We start from the raw sequence: 7357 nt of genomic DNA on the forward strand, positions 1-7357 counted from the left end.
TTGTCCTAGGGTTCTATCCATCCATTTTATTTGTTTTGATTTGTTTTGTTTTTTTAATTTTTTTTCTTAATAATATTTTTATTTTAATAACTTTATTATATTGTATTTTATTTTACTTTATCTTTCTTTCTTTTTTCCTTCCTTCCCTCCTTCCTTCCTTCCTACCTTCCTCCCTCCCACCCTCCCTCCTTTCTTTCTTTCTTTCTTTCTTTCATTCTTTCTTTCTTTCTACTGCTACTAATTCTTTCTTTCTACTTTTTCTCCCTTTAATTCTGAGCCATGTGGATGAAAGGCTCTTGGTGCTGCAGCCAGAAGTCAGTGCTGTGCCTCTGGGGTGGGAGAGCCAACTTCAGGACACTGGTCCACAAGAGACCTCCCAGCTCCACATAGTATCAAACAGCGAAAATCTCCCAGAGATCTCCATCTCAACACCAGCACCCAGCTTCACTCAATGACCAGCAAGCTACAGTGCTAGACACCCTATGCCAAACACCTAGCAAGACAGGAACACAAGCCCACCCATTAGCAGAGAGGCTGCCTAAAATCATAATAAGCCCACAGACACGCCAAAACACACCATCACACGTGGACCTGCCCACCAGAAAGACAAGATCCAGCCTCATCCACCAGAACACAGGCACTAGTCCCCTCCACCAGGAAGTCTACACAACACACTGAACCAACTTTAGCCACTGGGGACAGACACCAAAAACAATGGGAACTACGAATCCGCAGCCTGCAAAAAGGAGACCCAAAACACAGTAAGATAAGCAAAATGAGAAGACAGAAAAACACACAGCAGATGAAGGAGCAAGATAAAAACCCACCAGACCTAACAAATGAAGAGGAAATAGGCAGTCTACCTGAAAAAGTATTCAGAATAATGATAGTAAAGATGATCCAAAATCTTGGAAATAGAATAGACAACATGCAAGAAACATTTAACAAGGACCTAGAAGAACTAAAGATGAAACAAACAATGAGGAACAACACAATAAATGAAATTAAAAATACTCTAGATGGGATCAATAGCAGAATAACTGAGGCAGAAGAACGGATAAGTGACCTGGAAGATAAAATAGTGGAAATAACTACTTCAGAGCAGAATAAAGAAAATAGAATGAAAAGAACTGAGGACAGTCTCAGAGACCTCTGGGACAACATTAAACGCACCAACATTCGAATTATAGGGGTTGCAGAAGAAGAAGAGAAAAAGAAAGGGACTGAAAAGATATTTGAAGAGATTATAGTTGAAAACTTCCCTAATATGGGAAAGGAAATAGTTAATCAAGTCCAGGAAGCAAAGAGAGTCCCATACAGGATAAATCCAAGGAAAAATACGCCAAGACACATATTAATCAAACTGTCAAAAATTAAATACAAAGAAAACATATTAAAAGCAGCAAGGGAAAAATAACACACAAGGGAATCCCCATAAGGTTAACAGCTGATCTTTCAGCAGAAACTCTGCAAGCCAGAAGGGAGTGGCAGGACATACTGAAAGTGATGAAGGAGAAAAACCTGCAACCAACACTACACTACCCAGCAAGAATCTCGTTCAGATGTGATGGAGAAATTAAAACCTTTACAGAGAAGCAAAAGCTGAGAGAGTTCAGCACCACCAAACCAGCTTTACAACAACTGCTAAAGGAACTTCTCTAGGCAAGAAGCACAAGGGAAGAAAAAGACCTACAATAACGAACCCAAAACAATTAAGAAAATGGGAATAGGAACATACATATCGATAATAACCTTAAATGTAAATGGACTAAATGCTCCCACCAAAAGACATAGATTGGCTGCAGGGATATGAAAACAAGACCCATATATATGCTGTCTACAAGAGACCCACTTCAGACCTAGAGACACATACAGACTGAAAGTAAGAGGATGGAAAAAGATATTTCATGCAAATGAAAACCAAAAGAAAGCTGGAGTAGCAATTCTCATATCAGACAAAATAGACTTTGGAATAAAGACTATTAGAAGAGACAAAGAAGGACACTACATAATGATCAAGGGATCGATCCAAGAAGAAGATATTACAATTGTAAATATTTATGCACCCAACATAGGAGCACCTCAATACATAAGGCAAATAATAACAGCCATAAAAGGGGAAATCAACAGTAACACATTCATAGTAGGGGACATTAATACCCCACTTTCACCAACGGACAGATCATCCAAAATGAAAATAAATAAGGAAACACAAGCTTTAAATGATACATTAAACAAGATGGACTTAAATGATATTTATAGGACACTCCATCAAAAACAACAGAATACACATTTTTCTCAAGTACTCATGGAACATTCACCAGGATAGACCATATCTTGGGTCACAAATCAAGTCTTGGTAAATTTAAGAAAATTTAAATTATATCAAGTACCTTTTCTGACCACAACAACATGAGACTCGATATCAATTACAGGAAAAGATCTGTAAAAAATACAAACACATGGAGGCTAAACAATACACTACTTAATAACGAAGACATCACTGAAGAAATCAAAGAGGAAATCAAAAAATACCTAGAAACAAATGACAATGGAGACATGACGACCCAAAACCTATGGGATGCAGCAAAAGCAGTTCTAAGGGGGAAGTTTATAGCAATACAAGCCCACCTTAAGAAGCAGGAAACATCTCAAACAAACAACCTAACCTTGCACCTCAAGCAATTAGAGAAAGAAGAACAAAAAATCCCCAAAGCTAGAAGGAAACAAATAAAAATCAGATCAGAAATAAATGAAAAAGAAATGAAGAAAACAATAGCAAAGATCAATAAAACTAAAAGCTGGTTCTTTGAGAAGATAAACAAAATAGATAAACCACTAGCCAGACTCATCAAGAAAAAAAGGGAGAAGACTCAAATCAATAGAATTAGAAATGAAAAAGGAGAAGTAACAACTGACACTGCAGAAATAAAAAAAGATTACTACAAGCAACTCTACGCCAATAAAATGGACAATCTGGAAGAAATGGACAAATTCTTAGAAATGTGCCAAGACTGAATCAGGAAGAAATAAAAAATATAAACAGATCAATCACAAGCACTGAAACTGAAACTGTGATTAAAAATCTTCCAAAAAACAAAAGCCCAGGACCAGATGGCTTCACAGGCGAATTCTATCAAACATTTAGAGAAGAGCTAACACCTATCCTTCTCAAACTCTTCCAAAATATACCAGCTGGAGGAACACTCCCAAATTCCTTCTACGAGGCCACCATCAACTTGATACCAAAACCAGACAAGGATGTCACAAAGAAAGAAAACTACAGGCCAATATCACTGATAAACATAGATGCAAAAATCCTCAACAAAATACTAGCAAACAGAATCCAAGAGCACATTAAAAGGATCATACACCATGATCAAGTGGGGTTTATTCCAGGAATGCAAGGATTCTTCAGTGTACGCAAATCAATCAATGTGATACACCATATTAACAAATTGAAGGAGAAAAACCATATGATCATCTCAATAGATGCAGAGAAAGCTTTTGACAAAATTCAACACCATTTATGATAAAAACCCTGCAGAAAGTAGGCATAGAGGGAACTTTCCTCAACATAGTAAAGGCCATATATGACAAGCCTACATCCAACATCATCCTCAATGGTGAAAAACTGAAAGCATTCCCACTAAGATCAGGAACAACACAAGGTTGCCCACTCTCACCACTCTTATTCAACATAGTTTTGGAAGTTTTAGCCACAGCAATCAGAGAAGAAAAGGAAATAAAAGGAATCCAAATCAGAAAAGAAGTAAAGCTGTCACTGTTTGCAGATGACATGATACTACACATACAGAATCCTAAAGATGCTACCAGAAAACTACTAGAGCTAATCAATGAATTTGGTAAAGTAGCAGGATACAAAATTAATGCACAGAAATCTCTGGCATTCCTATACACTAATGATGAAAAATCTGAAAGTGAAATCAAGAAAACACTCCCATTTACCATTGCAAAAAAAGAATAAAATATCTAGGAATAAACCTACCTAAGGAGACAAAAGACCTGTATGCAGAAAATTATAAGACACTGATGAAAGAAATTAAAGATGATACAAATAGATGGAGAGATATACCATGTTCTTGGATTGGAAGAATCAACATTGTGAAAATGACTCTACTACCCAAAGCAATCTACAGATTCAATGCAATCCCTATCAAACTACCACTGGCATTTTTCACAGACCTAGAACAAAAAATTTCGCAATTTGTATGGAAACACAAAAGACCCCGAATAGCCAAAGCAATCTTGAGAACGAAAAACGGAGCTGGAGGAATCAGGCTCCCTGACTTCAGACTATACTACAAAGCTACAGTAATCAAGACAGTATGGTACTGGCACAAAAACAGAAAGATAGATCAATGGAACAGGATAGAAAGCCCAGAGATAAACCCACGCACATATGGACACCATATCTTTGATAAAGGTGGCAGGAATGTACAGTGGAGAAAGGACAGCCTCTTCAATAAGTGGTGCAGAGAATACTGGACAGGTACATGTAAAAGTATGAGATTAGATCACTCCCTAACACCATATACAAAAATAAGCTCAAAATGGATGAAAGACCTAAATGTAAGGCCAGACACTATCAAACACTTAGAGGAAAACGTAGGCAGAACACTCTATTACATAAATCACAGCAAGATCCTTTCTGACCCATCTCCTGGAGAAATGGAAATAAAAACAAAAATAAACAAATGGGACCTAATGAAACTTCAAAGCTTTTGCACAGCAAAGGAAACCATAAACAAGACCAAAAGACAACCCTGAGAATGGGAGAAAATATTTGCAAATGAAGCAACTGACAAAGGATTAATCTCCAAAATTTACAAGCAGCTCATGCAGCTCAGTAACAAAAAAGCAAACAACCCATTCCAAAAATGGGAAGCAGACCTAAACAGACATTTCTCCAAAGAAGATAAACAGACTGCCAACAAACACATGAAAGAATGCTCAACATCATTAATCATTAGAGAAATGCAAATCAAAAGCACAATGAGATATCCTCTCACACCAGTCAGAATGGCCATCATCAAAAAAATCTAGAAACAATAAATGCGGGAGAGGGTGTGGAGAAAAGGGAACACTCTTGCACTGCTGGTGGGAATGTGAATTGGTTCAGCCACTATGGAGAACAGTATGGAGGTTCCTTACAAAACTACAAATAGAATGACCATATGACCCAGCCATCCCACTACTGGGCATATACCCTGGGAAAGCCAAAATTCAAAAAGAGTCATGTACCAAAATGTTCATTGCAGCTCTATTTACAATAGTCCGCAGATGGAAACAACCTAAGTGCCCATCATTGGATGAATGGATAAAGAAGATGTGGCACATATATACAATGGAATATTACTCAGCCATAAAAAGAAACGAAATTGAGCTATTTGTAATGAGGTGGATAGACCTAGAGTCTGTCATACAGAGTAAAGTAAGTCAGAAAGAGAAAGACAAATACCGTATGCTAACACATATATATGGAATTTAAGAAAAAAAAATGTCATGAAGAACCTAGGGGTAAGACAGGAATAAAGACACAGACCTACTGGAGAACAGACTTGAGGATATGGGGAGGGGGAAGGGTGAGCTGTGACAGGGCGAGAGAGAGTCATGGACATATATACACTGACAAACGTGAGGTAGATAGCTAGTGGGAAGTAGCCGCATGGCACAGGGATATCGGCTCGGTGCTTTGTGACCGTCTGGAGTGTTGTGATAGGGAGGGTGGGAGGAAGGGAGACGCAAGAGGGAAGAGATATGGGAACATATGTATATGTATAACTGATTCACTTTGTTATAAAGCAGAAAGTAACACACCATTGTAAAGCAATTATACCCCAATAAAGATGTTAAAAAAAAGAAAAGAAGAAAAAAAGAGAGAAAACTCAAATCAATAGAATTAGAAATGAAAAACAAGAAGTAACAACGGACACTGCAGAAATACAAAAGATCATGAGAGATTACTACAAGCAACTCTATGCCAATAAAATGGACAATCTGGAAGAACTGGAGAAATTCTTAGAAATGCACAACCTGCCAAGACTGAATCAGGAAGAAATAGAAAATATAAACAGACCAATCACAAGCACTGAAATTGAAACTGTGATTAAAAATCTTACAACAAATAAAAGCCCAGGACCAGATGGATTCACAGGCGAATTCTATCAAACATTTAGAGAAGAGCTAACACCTATCCTTCTCAATCTCTTCCAAAATATACCAGCTGGAGGAACACTCCCAAACTAATTCTATGAGGCCACCATCACCTTGATACCAAAGCCAGACAAGGATGTCACAAAGAAAGAGAACTACAGGCCAGTATCACTGATGAACATAGATGCAAAAATCCTCAACAAAATACTAGCAAACAGAATCCAACAGCACATTAAAAGGATCATACACCATGATCAAGGGTGGTTTATTCCAGGAATGAATGCAAGGATTCTTCAATATACGCAAATCTATCAATGTGATAAACCATATTAACAAATTGAAAGAGAAAAACCATGTGATCATCTCAATAGATGCAGACTTTGCTTTTAACAAAATTCAACACCCATTTATTATAAAAACCTGGGAGAAAGTAGGCATAGAGGGAACTTTCCTCAACATAATAAAGGCCATATATGAAAAACCCACAGCCAACATCGTCCTCAATGGTGAAAAACTGAAAGCATTTCCACTAAGATCAGGAACAACACAAGGTTGCCCACTCTCACCACTCTTATTTAACATAGTTTTGGAAGTTTTAGCCACAGCAATCAGAGAAGAAAAGGAAATAAAAGGAATCCAAATCGGAAAAGAAGAAGTAAAGCTGTCACTGTTTGCAGATGACATGATACTATACATAGAGAATCCTAAAAATGCTACCAAAAAGCTACTAGAACTAGTCAATGAATTTGGTAAAGTAGCAGGATACAAAATTAATGCAAAGAAATCTCTGGCATTCCTATACACTAATGATGAAAAATCTGAAAGTGAAATCAAGAAAACACTCCCATTTACCATTGCAACAAAAAGAATAAAATATCTAGGAATAAACCTACCTAAGGAGACAAAAGACCTGTATGCAGAAAATTATAAGACACTGATGAAAGAAATTAAAGATGATACAAATAGATGGAGAGATATACCATGTTCTTGGATTGGAAGAATCAACATTGTGAAAATGACTCTACCACCCAAAGCAATCTATAGATTCAATGCAAGCCCTATCAAACTACCACTGGCATTTTTCATAGAACTAGAACAAAAAATTTCGCAATTTGTATGGAAACACAAAAGACCCCAAATAGCCAAAGCAATCTTGAGAACGAAAAATGGAGCTGGATGA

This window comes from Monodon monoceros, unplaced genomic scaffold (genome assembly GCF_005190385.1).
Source record: "Monodon monoceros isolate NGI ecotype Baffin Bay Population unplaced genomic scaffold, NGI_Narwhal_1 Super_Scaffold_16, whole genome shotgun sequence".
NCBI lineage: Eukaryota > Metazoa > Chordata > Mammalia > Artiodactyla > Monodontidae > Monodon > Monodon monoceros.